The 12,675-nt window shown below is 38.7% G+C and overlaps 1 protein-coding gene across 4 annotated transcripts in view; it reads right to left on the bottom strand.

The window, feature by feature from the left end:
- Window positions 1-12,675, bottom strand: part of LOC121917302 (rho GTPase-activating protein 28-like) — a 98,409-nt gene that overhangs the window by 65,820 nt on the left and 19,914 nt on the right. Inside the window, exon 1 of one of the 4 annotated variants that reach the window (XM_042443149.1) lies at window positions 4,280-4,388. The exons of the other annotated variants lie outside the window; for them this stretch is intronic. The gene's annotated coding sequence lies outside the window, so the exon portion shown is untranslated. Of the gene's footprint in view, window positions 1-4,279; window positions 4,389-12,675 lie in introns of those variants that run through there. 4 annotated transcript variants of the gene reach the window in all.

Below are 12,675 nucleotides of genomic sequence, written 5' to 3'. Positions count from 1 at the left end.
CAGTACTAGCAGGAATTAATTTTAACACTTTACTAACCAAAGCAATTAAGTGCTTGAAGGCGTGATGGAAGATGCAGTCCAACAATATCTGGAGTGCCACAGTTTCCCTAACCCAGCTCTAGAAAAATTGAATGCTTGTCTCATGAATACAACTTGCATGTGGGTTTTTTTAGTAAATAAATTAATATTAAAGAATTCATACTTATTTCATCTCAGTTGCTCTGTTACAAAGTGTAACATCCATTTTTTATGTGGGTGCTTAATATTAATTTATCCACTTAAAAACCCCACATGCAAGTTGTATTCATGAGACAAGCATTCAGTTTTTCTAAAGCTGAGTTAGGGAAACTGGCCCTCCAAATATTGTTGGACTACATCTTCCATCATGCCTGATATTAGCTATTTGGACTAGGTCTGATGAGAGTCAGAGTCCAACATCTAAAAGGGCATAGGTTCCCCATTAGTTTCCAGGTTTTTGCAAATTTTAACTGTGTAGTCCCATGAACTGGTTGATTTAGTCTTCACTTGTTAAGAGGAAACAAACTTGGCTTTTCTTCAGGTTGAAAGCTAAAAAGTGATGAGCACTTCTGCTTCTATAACTGAATATATAGCAAATACTTTTATAGAATCATTTTTTGTCTCTGTGGTTTACATTTGATTTGTAATTTCAAGTCTGTGAACTTGATACTGCAATTTATAAATTATCATTTGCTATTGTTCTTTTACTTGAAACTAAAGTTGTCTATAGATAAGAAGGCCTCTGGCAAGCCAGGCAAATATTTGGATTCACTTACCATCAGATTTGCAAGCAAGACTCTATAGAAACCATGGCTTGCTTTGTTCTTGTGTCAAGAACTAAAGCATTTAGCTTTAGTAGGCAATTGTTGTATATTTTATGAATAACTGCGGTTTACTTATAGAAAGTTTTTCCAAACATTTCAAGTTCTATTCCAGCTATAAGACCCATAAAAGCAAAGGTTATATATATCGGTAATATACTGAAGCATTCTTTTCTTTCTAAAAAGGTTAACATTTTTGAGATTTCACTAATCCTAGCAACACACACACACACACACACACACACACACACACACACACACATATTGCATCCTAAGGAAGACATTTCATTTTCATAGAATTTGCAAAGTATAGTACATTCAAGCATTCAGATTTGAAAATATAGATAAATGCTCTTGAATTTTTATAAGCAATAGCAAGACATGGATGGGCAACTTGATTCAAAAATGACTGTATAGAGCTGTTTCATACCACATTCTTTACATAAAGAATTCGTGATGCATCAAATTTTGGGGTAGGGATTTGTCATTGAAACCTTGACTCATGAATGCTCTGGCATATCTTCTCCTGGGTTTAAGCCATTTTTATACAGTTTCCAAGACACAGGAAACCATAATCCCAACATATAAAGGCAGTCACAAGGGCACTTAAACATGTCAAGATCTTTCTAAAAGTTCAACTTGTGAAATGGCCACATGGCCATCATGCTTACATACAGTATCTGAATTCCATTCACATATATTTATCTTCCTTAGTTGGGACAAATATATAACTAATACAAGGGTCAGATTCTTTTTTAGCTGTTCCCACTGATTGAAAAAAAGATGATTTCAAAGCAAAATAATATTCTGTGTAAAAAAAAGTAAAAACTGTGGCCCTAAATTTAGAAAAGATTAATTCAAATACTGTTGTTTGATACTGTTGTGTGCCTTCAAGTTATTTCTGACTTAAGGTTATCCCAAGGTGAAGGGTCCGGAAACCATGAGGAGCTCCTTCAGCCTGGAGAAAAGAAAGTTAAGAGGTGATATGATAGCCCTGTTTAATTATTTGAAGGGATGTCATATTGAGGAGGGAGCAAGCTTGTTTTCTGCTTCTCTAGAGAACAGGACCCAGAAGAATGGATGCAAGCTGCAGGAAAGAGATTCCACCTCAACATTAGGAGGAACTTCCTGACAGTAAGGGCTGTTTGACAGTGGAACACACTCCCTCAGAGTTGGTGGGATCTCCTTCTTTGGAGGTCTTTAAACAGAGGCTGGATGCACATCTGTTGGGGGTGCTTCGATTGAGATTTCCTGCATGGCAGGGGGTTGGACTGGATGGCCCTTGTGGTCTCTTCCAACTCTACGATTCTATGATTCTAAGGCAAACCTAACATGGCAAGATTCATTCAGGGGAGGTTTGCAATTGCCTTCCCTTTATCCTTCAATAATTCACATTTTCATTAAAACCAACATGACATCTATAGTACCAAGGGTAAAGTCGACTTCATTTTAATACGACTGCATTTTAAGCACTTTTAAATTTTAATCACATAAAATAAGTAAGATCCAGTTACATATGTTCACTATCTGTAGTCCAGTTTTAATCATGTTAGTATCCTTGCCTGTTGATTTTATGTTATTTGTCCTGAATGATTTGGTTCTGCTTCTTCTGATCCCTGTCCCAAGCTTAGTGACTAATATGCCTGATGTTTGTTGCATGGGTGGCATTTTGTGGTAATGACTTTAAATTATTATTTTCTATAGTGAAGCCACAGATACATAATGTGAAAATAATGGTGGAGGAACCACGGAGAAAGAAACACAGCATGGAAGAATACAGCATGGAATTAGAGTGCCTTCCCTTCCATCCCCCAGTGAGTTGAGACACTCACCATTGACTATTTTCACTAATCAGTTGATACCGTTTAAGAGTATTTTTCTGTACTTCTGAGAGTATCATGTGTTGCATTCACTCTTGACACAGAGCTTTCAACAGATGATTTCCTTTTAACAAATTATTTTGCTGAAACTGAACCAAATAACTGTTTTTAAAAGCTGGGGGGAGGGGGGGGGAGATTGCTTCTTCATGCAAGTCTGCCTTATTTCAGTCATTTTAAAACAAAACAACAAAACCTGAAGTATAATACAAGATCCACAGCATGATGAAAAACAGATATTTTGTTAACCAGCCATACTGAGTAATCTATACCATGGGTTCATATGTAAATGATATATATACAGTGGGGTCCAGTTTGTCAAATTCTAGGTCATAAACCTTTATTTTGAAGTGCTCTGATTTTCTTCTTCCTTTTATACTTAGATTCTGCATGAAAATATGTTTACCTCCCGTCTTTTTTTTTTTTAATTGCTATATTTTAGTCATTTTGACTGGTACCACCTTGGACTTCTAAATAACTACAACAAAAACCCCTTACTTAAATCTACCTACATGCAAGTTAGGCAGATTTATAGATTTATTCGTTTTTATCCTGCTTTTATCTTTTACATTTAGCTGTCATTGTTTATTGCACTTTATGTTTTTAATTTGTACCCAGTCCAAAAAACTTAAGTTATTCAGTAGTTTTAAAATGCAATAAAAATACAGAGCAGTCATAAACATATGTACTACATTTAATTGTCATTGGTTTAATTATATCTTATGAAGCCAAATTGACTGATGACAAGATTACAAAACACGCTGAGGATGATATTGCATATGAATGTTCAGCAACAACCCTGCAAAGCTGTAACTTATTTTAGTTACTAGTTACCAGTTGCTTGTTAACTATTCTCAACTAAATAATGATTTTCTTTGTTCCTTTTTTGAAAAAGTGCCAGATGCATCATAAAAGAAAGGAGGACTGCTGCTTTTTAAAAAGAGGAGAGAAACAGCCCAGTTTTCAAACCCCTTTGTTTTCATTGTTGTAATAATTCTCCCTAAAACTAATACAAAAGAAATCCATTCTTCACTTACTAATCATCCTGTAGCTATATAACCTAAATTGTTGTTTGTTCCCACCCAACCAACACCATGCAGAAGACACAGTTGTAAAAGACTCTTTTTTAAAAAAGAAAGCTTTCCCTTTTAACCTTTGCCTCTAAAATATAGGGCTTAAATCAGCAGGTATGAAAAAGCATATACTCATAAAAACTTTGTAATGAGAAACTTATAAAATCATTATGTATGTGAAAGATAAAAAACTAATAAAGAGACAGTAGTGTCAAAAGTACTCACAAAATATTTCCTAAGTGTCTGACCAGTCAGTGGTCACTTTAAAGAACAAACATTGCCAAATTCTGTAAATTGGGTCTTCTGCTACCTGTCTATAGTTCTGATTCAGCAAAGGTGAAGAGCAGTTCAATCACTATACAGTAAACTTGACTGACTACATAATAGCAACTTTAATTGGTATGAGATTTTGCATCTTTCTTTGCTATCTGTAAAACAATTTCCTTGTCGATATTTATGAAGATGCTTTTGTCATTATTTTCTGTTTTACCTCAAGCTTCACTTCATCACATCAATTTCCTCTTCAAATCAAGCATACAGATGGAGAGAAATCCAGATGCAAGGTGTTGTGAGAAATACACCAGAAAGGTTTCCCTCTCTCTATATTCCTTTATTAGCCAGTGGTTCCAGTGATGCAGTCAGAAAAAGGAAGGAAGATCTGTGTTGTTTCATTGTTTCATTTGGAATGTTGTGTCCAAGGTTAGCATGTGATAAAATTTCCTTTTGTAAAGAAACAGTTTTTGAGTGAGATCCAAAACAAAGAATAGCTACTTTATTATGCTTTTTTTAAAAAATGAGGGGAGGGGGAGTCTCATGAACATATACAATGGTTTTTGGGTTAGCACACACAATATCTTGGTAGAATTTTTGATTCTAGCAAATATTTAACATTTAGGGTTTTTAAAATAAATAAATGCAAGCAAGCAACAGCCCTGAAGTATGAAAATAATTGAGCAGGGAAAATGGGTTAAATCTTTGGTCCTGCTCTCAACTGCATAGTCATCCATGCAGTATCTTCCCTATAAGATTTGTGCCCTGTTGTTTTGCAAGTATGGATGTTGTGAACAGAGCCTCTGCACATACTGCTTGTGGGCTTGGCAGGCCAGATAGGACCAACGTATGGAGAGTGGGACAGAGTTTGCCACAGCAATTTCAGTTTCATCACCATGCATTGATTGTATGCAGAATTATAGTTGTTTGCACAGGATTAACTGGATTAATAAACTGAGATAATGACCAAGGAGATGTTATGAAATGATAGATGGATAGTATGTACAGAGCTGTGCAAATCTACAGCACTATATAAATAAAGTGTTGTTGTTGTTGTTGTATGTACAGCTGGGCAAATCTATAGCGCTATATAAATAAAGTATTGTTGTTGTTGTTGTTGTTATTATTATCCTACCTACATCTTAAATGAATGTACTTGTAAAAAGAATGATCAGACTTTTGCCATAGCATTGGTAAGGACTTAGAAAGGACTTGCAAATTTAGGACAGTATGAACATTGTTGATAAAGATGCTGAATTTGTTTGTTGTGGACAACAAACCTTAAATTAGTCCACTTCATTGTATAATTTCTGTATGTATTAAACTACATACTAAGATTCTACAAATGGGAAATATATATAGGATAAAAACATTTTATATTTAATTCACTGTTGTAAGATTCAAATATTTAATATGGGTATGCTAGTCTGGACTACATCGCAAACCCACAGACCTCTACACGTACTTACATGCCTTCAGCTTCCACCCTGAACACACCACTAGATCCATAATCTACAGCCAATCCCTCTGATACAGTTGCATCTGCTCAGACCCACAAGACAGGGATGCCAAACTCAAGGAATTACAAGAAGCATTCCTCAAACTACAGTACCCACCACATGAAGTGGGAAAAAAACACAAATAAACAAGGCAACACATGTACTGATCTATTACAGAACAAAACAAAGAGGGAAAATGACAGAATCCCACTAGTGGTCACATACATCTCCCAACTGGGACCACTCAGGCACATCATCAATGAACTACAACCTATTCTGGACAATAATGCCACTCTTTCAAAGGCCCTTGGTGGCAGACCTTTACTTGCTTATAGACAGCCTCTAAACCTCAAACAGATACTCATCTACAGGATGACACACAACACAGATGGTAACACAGGTACTACGCCTTGCCACAAACCGAGATGCCAACTCTGCCCACACATTTATCCAGGAAATGTCATCACAAGACCTAATATTAGGGGGCTTTCATGTGGTCATCCTCCAATGTGATCTATGCTATACTGTGTCAGCAATGCCCTTCAGCACTCTACATTGGGCAAACAGGCCAGTCCCTGTGCCAGAGGATAAATTGGGAATTCACAAATGAGAATACACAAAAACCGATGGCAGAACATTTCAATCTCTCTGGGCATTCCATCTCAGACCTCAGAACAGCGGTCACTGAACAAAAGAACTACAAATGTAGATTTGGAAGAGAAAAAGTAGAACTGGAATTCATCCACAGACTACACTCCCTCAGCAATGGATTGAACAAAGACAATGGTTTCCTGATACACTACACACACTTTAACACTATCTGACCCCATCCTCATGGGGCTGCCCTACACTCATCTATTGCCCTCACCACAGGCTAGTCCCATTGCAAAACTGGATCTGCCACTTCATCTCCACGCACAAAGACCAGTTTCTCCCTCTGAAGCCAGCTCCCTCTGTTGAGCCAGGAGACCCTGAGCTAGGGAAGCCTGAGCTAAGGATGACCCTTCACCCGTGATCTTGGGGTCCTTTGCCATAGCCACCACCAAGGAAGGGGGGAAAGGCAGGAGAGAGGAGAAGAAGGGAAGGCCAGGAAAACTCTCAAACCACTTTCGGCTAAAGGAAAAACTTTGCTGGCTCGAAGAGACATGTCCTGCTAGGAGTGTAGGCAGGAACAAGACTGAGGCCCAGGGGGGCTAGCTCCTCCCTATATAGGGGCCAGTCTTTGTTCTATTGTCCCTGCCTACAGGAGCAAATTGGGAGGAGCTAACCCAGAATACAGGAGATTATGACCCTGTCTGCTGGGAAATGGATCTGCAACTTCATTTCCATACACAAAGGATTTGTAATTTGTATTGACATCCTCACACACCAATGGTATATATGTGTCTGTACCTGGCTTCAATTCCACGAAATACATCTGAGGAAGTTGACTGAAGTCTAGGAAAGCTCATGCTACCAATTCCTTTCATTCAGGTAGTCTCAACAGTGCCACAAGGTCTCTCTGTGAACTATGTTTAAAACTGAACTTGTCACCTCATCACCATACCCACAAGTTTTGCATTTCTAATCCTATTCTTACACATAGTCTCAAGGGCGCTTTGCATAGTAATTCATTGTTGTTCTGTTCAGTATCAGTAAAAATCTGTTTTACCCTAATGCATCCTGTTCCAAATTGATACTCACTGAGCCCATCATTCATTCATTCAATTATACTGTTCTTTCCCCCAAGGGAGGATATTGCTATGTCACAGAAACTAAAGACATAGTACAACTAGAAGAAATTATTAACATTTTCCTAGAATACCTGTTAACATAAGGCCATTCAGATTCTCATCATCTGGCTGGCCAAGGTCCATCCCAATCACTAGATTTCAGTACATTTTTGACATTGAATGATGGTGACCTATATTGTATGTTATTGGCTGCCAAATTCAGATGTAATCAAAAGATTACATTTGTATATTCCCCTTCATATAACATATGAAAATAAGCAAGTAATGTTCCTTCTCTAAACCCTAGTCTATTTATCTGACAGTCTTCTGTTATAACAATGGAATTTCATATGACTGTTCTTTAAAGCTATATACTTCTTTCAGCTTTAGCACTGGAATATTCACTATCTGTATCCAGGCTGCAATTGTATAGTCTCTCATATTATGTTTTACGGGAGTTTTGTTTTAGTTGTTTTGTTTTAGAAAGTGTTTTAGTTTTAAATAAAAATAAACTAAAGCAAACAGAGTTTTGTTTCCACCAAGTGAAAAATAATTGAAATTAATGGAATTTAATGAGTCTTAAATAAGGTTCAATTGCACCTAAGGGTATCAGGTTTACGATCAGTGGTCCCTAAATGTTTTATAAATGAGACCAAGACTAGTGCATTTTGCTATGTAAAGGGATGCCTTTTGAATGTATCTTTCATGATCTAAAAACTTGTTTCATCCCAACTTCACAACCCACCACTATTTATTCCAAACTATTGCTAACATTGTTTTTTGTGGGTTTTTCGGGCTATGTGTCCATGTTCTAGAAGAGTTTCTTCCTGATGTTTCGCCAGCATCTGTGGCTGGCATCTTCAGAGAATGCTTGCCTGGAAAGGAGTTGGATATATATATTGTATGACCTGGAAAGGCAGGAGTGATTTGCTAACATTACTTAAGCAAAGATTGACAGATGTTTTCTTTGATACTGGAAGGATACATTTCTGCCCATTCTGTATATTAAACTGCTGTTCAAGAAAGGCAGTACTTAGGTTTCCAGTGTCCTCCTCCAAAACTTGTAAATTCAGATGACATGAGATTGTTCTTCCTCTTTTTTCCACATAAGCACTGAGGAGCACATCTATACAAAAATGTTTGTATTGTGCACTGAAATGAAAGGTCATCACTTAGTAGTAGACTGGCATAGGAAATGGCCACTGAAATTATTTCAGGAATTTTGTGTTGCTAATAAGAGCTTGAATTTTGGGCCAACCCTGCCAACTGTGGCTGCGTAGGCTGACAAAGTACATTCTTGGCTGTATCAGTAGATTGAGAACTAGATTACATTACAGTCTTTGTGATGGTCTTAGATGAGGTTGTTGTTGTTTTTAAATCCGGAAGGAGTTTATGTTAGATCATATCAGAAATGGATATTGAACACTCATCTGAGTAATTTGTGTTTCTTTTGATCCCCAAAACAGAAACTCTTTTTGAACTTGAAGACTTGTACTCATAGAGATTTATTTTAGTTTTAGTCTGAATGTCTAAATATTAGCTTCATATTAAATATTTCTTGTAGAAAAGCAGATCGATTGATTTATATGATTGTTTTCAGACTAATTTATAAGATTACCAATTGATTTATGCATTCTGGTCCTAAAACACATGTGCAGGTACTGTTTATTAATCTGATGCTGAAGGCATTAGATTGCCTTTACATCATTTTCTACTGGAGAGTTACCATTATTTGATCTTTTGTAATTCAGTAATTTTATAGATTTTTAAACAAAGCTACTATAATCTCTAGATTTATAGAGCCAGGTTTAGGTTAATAGAGTAGTGGTTTGAGTGTTGGACTATGACTCTGGAAACCAGGGTTCAAGTCCCAGCTTGGCTATGAAAACCACTGAGTGACCCTGGGAAAGTCACATGTTCACAGCCTCAGGGGAAGGCAATGGCAAAACCTCCTCTGAACAAATCTTGCCAAGAAAATTCCATGATAGGTTCACCTTAGGGTCGCCATAAATCGGAAATGACATGAAGGTACACAATATAACCTACTTAACCACAACAACAAACAGCAAAGGTTTTTTATTTATTGTTGGAAGAAAGCTTTACATGAAGAAACTGTCAGGGTGGTTAAGTGCAAGGAATTCCAGATCTTAAGAATTTAAGTTGTATTGTTTGGGGTAAAATAAAATTGTTTAACTTTTATTTCATTTTATTTTAATATTTGTAATAAACATTTTATATGGAACATTTTACATAACTAAGGCGGGATACAGACGGGCAAAAAGGGGTGTGTTCATGACGTCATGAAGGTATAGCCTTCAGACGGCCCTTACCTGAATGCCGCCATGAACACGCCGCCCGCACGCCCCAAGCGGGAAGAAGTGGCATTAAAAAGGTGCTGCTTTTCCCCGCTTCTTTTCTATATAGTGCGCAGCTGCGCATCTCCGTCTGTAAGCTGCTGCACCGGTACGCCAGAATTGCTACGCTGCTACTTTAAGTTGCCCATTTAAAAGCTCCGTGTCTGCTGCGTCGCATAATGAGTCGGGGTCCTGGAACATGCACAGTTTGCAGTCAGGCTTTAATTGCAGCGTCAGCTGCCATGCAGGTGTGGAATCTGCAGCACAGCTGCAGCACATTTTAAGACTCGTAACCCTAACCCTAACCCTAGAGCTGCATGTACGCATGCGCTGCTAGAATCGTGGAAAGTTTGGAATTTAAAGTGCACCCCTACACACATTCCTGCGCCATTTTCACCTAACAATAAAAAAACGCTAAAACTTTAAATATTTACATATGTACAAGGGAGGTGATGGGGGATGGCAGGGGGACAGCGGTGGCAGCGGCGACAGCTGTGGCTGTGCATTGCAGATTCAGTAAGAGCGCGGGGACCAAAGGAGAGGAGGCATCCATGATGCTGGTGACACTGGCAACGTGCAAGCGGACAAGGATGCCAACACCAGCTGATCACCAGCTGGCAGGAGACCACCTTTGTTCTTGGCCAGGGCGGGGGGAAAAGTTTAAAGGGGCTTGGGTGCTTTAAATGTGCACATATGCTTTCTGCCGCCGGTGCTGAGCGCCGCAGCTGCGCAGCTGCGCATCCACCAGCCAGCAAAAGAAAAAAAAAGCCCCATTTTGGGCCACCCGTGAGGAAGCTGCCTCTCTCTTTGCGGCGTCCTCCGAGGCGGCGGTATGGAAACTGCGGGTCAGAAACGGCCCCAGGTGAGGCGTCTTCACTGCCCCCCATGTGGAAGCCCCATACACCTGAGCCACGCCCCCGGGGCGGGCGGTCTGGAGGCTCCGTATTCAGCAGAATACACCTCCAAGACGTCTTCCCCTGCCCGTCTGTATCCCGCCTAAGACAATAAAGTTGTTGTTGCTGTTGATTAATAAACAGTCCAGCATAGAATAATATACCATCTGTATTTCCATGCTTCCACATCTGTTGTGTCTGGTAATATTTTTCTAGGCCAAGAACATCTAGATTTTGGCTTTAATATACATTTTACTTGAAAAGAGATCTCTGCCTTGAAAAAGATATATTAAGTAAACTGCCAATATCAGAATGTCTGTTCTAATACCCCTTTTAAAACCACCTAAACTATGTGTGTGTGTGTGCCATGGATGCCTCTGCAAGAAAACCCACCTGCCAACCTGCCTCTCAGTTCCTGCATGAGAGTAAGAACTTCTGAACAAAGCCCACATGTGTGTACAATGCACATGTATTGCACATGCACTCTGGAGAGGTTAAGACAGCTCGCTTGGGGTCATCAGGAATGGGCAAATGGACATCAACGTATGAGACATGCCATATTCCTTAAGCATGATTTGCTATAACCATTGCTCCCATGCTTGCTGGGGGCATGTTTCCAGGACTAGATGAAGGTGGTTGAGGCTCTGGAGTAGTTCCAAAAAGAAAGTGCTTTTCTGTACTAGCATAAAAATTACTTAAATTAATGAAATGTAAGGCTTAATAGCAGCACCAAAACTTTCACATGCGAAGTCTACAACTTTAGTGAAACCAAGAGCTAAATCCCATGCAGTTTGTACTCAGTAACTCAACAAACACAAAAAATATTGATGATATCAGAGATATTAGGTGGCTGGAGAAGATAACAAAGCAAACTATAACTTTTTCATTTTTTAAATTTTTTTAAATTTTTTTTTTTTTTGGCTTTAAGACCGTTAAAAATGTTGTCTTATTGTGTCACAGTTTTTAAAAAGGAGGCTTCAGCAACACCTGACAGCTAAAAAGAAACGTATGTATTATTCCATTTTGCACTGTAGTTGTGATTGATTGTCAGATTTCAGCAGTCAAGTATAAAAGTTCCAAATGTGGTGCAAACTCTCTCTTTGTTTCTTTCTAAAATCAAGTTTAAATGCACTTGAAGGAACACAACAACAACAACAACAAATAACAATATATAATAGCTGGTACACACTCCATAAATCAGGAGGAAGACAGAAGTAAGGTGATTGGTTTATAAAACCAATCACCTATATAAATGGCTGTGGGTGAGGGTGTGCGCACACACCTGTGCATGTGCAAACAGATGTTTCAATGTACAGATGTTGCCTTAATGGAACACATATTATCTGAAAAATTCATTGACAGCAAGGTTCAAATTTTGATACAAAAAGTTGGTCCAGCAGTACTAGTATGGGAAGCAAAGGCACATTCTGCTCCAGACCTCTCCATGTACTAAAGAGCCCCTAGTTCTAGTTGCTCCATTGTTTTTCTAGGCCTGGCAGCAGGACCTCAAATTAACAGTTTACAAGTTACGATGTACATATGAGAGTCCTTCCTTGGATCTGTGGAGTGCGGTAGTAAATATGACCCAAATACTGAAACTAGGGAAAGCCAGGTTCTCCATTTAGCCAAGAAGCTAACTTTGGACCAGTTGCTGACTTTGACTCTTAGCCTAGCTTTCCTCACAGGGCTGTTGTGAGAATAAAATGGAGAGAAGCAGAAAGTTAAGATGATGACTGGACTGTGTTAATACTGTAACCATTGTGCCCATGCATCATGGCAAAAGGACTTTGCCACTAGTAGAGTTTGTTTTGTTAGGTTTTTTTTTCTCCCATTAGGTTTCTGGAGCTCAAATTAGTGGGATTCTGAAAGAAATCAGTTGGTAACAATGCAGTCAAGACAATGTTGATGTGATTTCTTTCACATGAGGACCATCTCACATGTGAATTTGGGGAAACTGCCTTCTCTCCTTTCTCCCTTGTGCTGGCCTATGACCATAATAAAGATGAATGGAAGTGAACTGAACCTCTCACCCCGCCACCAAAGTCCCTGCCCAAGAGAGGTATTAGGGATGGATGAGAGATGCTGATCCTAGCCATGAAACAACATCAGCCTGTTTCAGCATTTAGGACAGCTGCAACAAATGGAACTGCATGTCCAA

The sequence above is a fragment of the Sceloporus undulatus genome, unplaced genomic scaffold (assembly GCF_019175285.1).
Source record: "Sceloporus undulatus isolate JIND9_A2432 ecotype Alabama unplaced genomic scaffold, SceUnd_v1.1 scaffold_14, whole genome shotgun sequence".
Taxonomy (NCBI): domain Eukaryota; kingdom Metazoa; phylum Chordata; class Lepidosauria; order Squamata; family Phrynosomatidae; genus Sceloporus; species Sceloporus undulatus.
This window is presented reverse-complemented; position numbering and strand designations above follow the sequence as displayed.